Source organism: Oryctolagus cuniculus, chromosome 1, assembly GCF_964237555.1.
Source record: "Oryctolagus cuniculus chromosome 1, mOryCun1.1, whole genome shotgun sequence".
In the NCBI taxonomy this organism is placed as follows: domain Eukaryota; kingdom Metazoa; phylum Chordata; class Mammalia; order Lagomorpha; family Leporidae; genus Oryctolagus; species Oryctolagus cuniculus.
In genome coordinates this window covers 155,092,090-155,094,517 of record NC_091432.1, presented here as the reverse complement: position 1 = coordinate 155,094,517, position 2,428 = coordinate 155,092,090, and the positions used below count along the sequence as shown (strand labels likewise).

Here is a 2,428-nt window from a genome sequence, read left to right as displayed (position 1 = left end):
TCTGGAGCTAGGGCGAGCGGAGGAGACGCAGCAGCTGGCGGCCGAGCACTGCGGTTGAGAGCCAGCGACCAGCGCCGGTGCTGAGCGACCGCCAGCGGCCAAGGAAGTACCCTCCGGGAGCCGGCGGCGGCGTGTGCGTGTGGCCCGTGTGCGGGCGGCGGCGCGGGAGCGGCAGCCGGTTGGGGCGGGTGGCATCATAGACAAGAAGGTGTTCACCAAGGAGCTGGACCAGTGGATCGAGCAGCTGAACGAGTGCAAGCAGCTGTCCGAGTCCCAGGTCAAGAGCCTCTGCGAGAAGGCTAAAGAAATCCTGACAAAAGAGAAGGCTAAAGAAATCCAACGTGCAAGAGCTTCGATGTCCAGTTACTGTCTGTGGAGATGTGCATGGGCAATTTCATGATCTCATGGAACTGTTTAGAATGGTGGCAAATCACCAGACACAAATTACTTGTTTATGGGAGATTATGTTGACAGAGGATATTACTCCGTTGAAACAGTTACACTGCTTGTAGCTCTTAAGGTTCCTTACCGTGAACACATCACCATTCTTCGAGGAAATCATGAGAGCAGACAGATCACACAGGTTTGTGGTTTCTATGATGAATGTTTAAGAAAATATGGAAACGCAAATGTTTGGAATTATTTTACAGATCTTTATGACTATCTTCCTCTCACTGCCTTGGTGGATGGGCAGATCTTCTGTCTGCATGGAGGCCTCTCGCCATCTATAGATACACTGGATCACATCAGAGCACTTGACCGCTTACAAGAAGTTCCCCATGAGGGTCCAATGTGTGACTTGCTGTGGTCAGATCCAGATGACCTTGATGGTTGGGGTATTTCTCCTCTAGGAGGTGCTTACACCTTTGGGCAAGATATTTCTGAGACATTTAATCATGCCAATGGCTTGACGTTCGTGTTTAGAGCTCACCAGCTGGTGATGGAGGGATATAACTGTTGCCATGACCGAAATGTAGTAACAATTTTCAGTGCTCCAAACTCTTGTTACCGTTGTGGTAACCAAGCTGCAATCATGGAACTTGATGACACTCTAAAATACTCTTTCTTGCAGTTTGACCCAGCTCCTCGTAGAGGCGAGCCACGTGTTACTCGTCGTACCCCAGACTACTTCCTGTAATGAAATTTTAAACTTGTACAGTATTGCCATGAACCATATGTGACCTGATGGAAATGGGAAGAGCAACAGTAACTCCTGAGTGTCAGAAAAACAGTTAACAGTCAAAAACTTGTTTTCACACAGACCAAAAGATGTGCCATATAAAAATACAAAGCCTCTTGTCATCAACAGCCGTGACCACTTTAGAATGAACTAGTTCATTGCATGCTGAAGCTACATTGTTGGTCAAGAAACCAGTTGCTGGCATAGCGCTATTTGTAGTTACTTTTGCTTTCTCTGAGAGACTGCAGATAATAAGATGCAAACATTAACGCCTCATGAATACAATAACTTCCATTTAGCTATAGCTTTACTCAGCATGACTGTAGATAAGGATAGCACCAAAGAATCATTGGAGCTTAATGAAGATTTTTAAAAATAAGTACCAAGGCCTTCCTCTACTTGTGAGTTTTGAAATTGTTTTATTTCTTTTCAGGGATACCATTTAATTTAATTGTATGATTTGTCTGCACTCGGTTTATTCCTTTCTCAGATCTCACCCCTGTGTTGTTCTTTGTTATTGTCAGAACCTGGTGAGTTGTTTTGAACAGAACTGTCCCTCCCTCCCGTCTTGTAAGATGATGTTACTGCACAAGGGCACTGCAGTGTTTTTCATAATAAACTTGTGAACTAAGAACTGAGAAAGTCAGATTTGAATTGCATCAATGGGCAAGATTGGTGCTGTTTATTAAAAAAGATAATTGATAAATTTGTAGAATTCTAGGTAAAGAAAAATAAAAATCAAGGCCAATGCATAATCTCTGATAACGCCTTCATATTCTTCAGATTAACTTCCGGCTTTATTTGTGTTCCGTGTAATACAGTTTGTCAGATCACTGATGCGCTCTTTGTGGGTTCCTCCTGTATGTTAACTGATCTGTATGAAAGAAAATGTGTACTGCTTTAGTAAGACGAAATCATGCAAGTTGATTTCATTTTGGAGTAGAGCTTAACAAATTAAGGGTGTATCTGCACTGCGGTTTCTGGTTATAAATATATTGCTGTATGTATTAAATGAACTCTTGAAAATGGTTGTACTCTTTAGAATACTATACCGCAGTAAGAAACAACGAAATCCAGTCATTTGCAACAAAATGGAGGAATCTGGAACACATCATGCTGAGTGAAATAAGCCAGTCCCAAAGGGACAAATACCATATGTTCTCCCTGATCGGTGACAACTGACTGAACACCAAAAAGGAAACCTCCTGAAGTGAAATGGACACTCTGGGAAACGGTGACTTGATCAGC

The 2,428-nt window shown here is 43.2% G+C and overlaps 1 pseudogene; it reads left to right on the top strand.

The window, feature by feature from the left end:
- The first annotated feature begins 389 nt into the window (after nt 1–389).
- LOC100338707 (serine/threonine-protein phosphatase 2A catalytic subunit alpha isoform pseudogene) lies at nt 390–1,814 on the top strand (annotated as a pseudogene).
- Nucleotides 1,815–2,428: the final 614 nt, after the last annotated feature.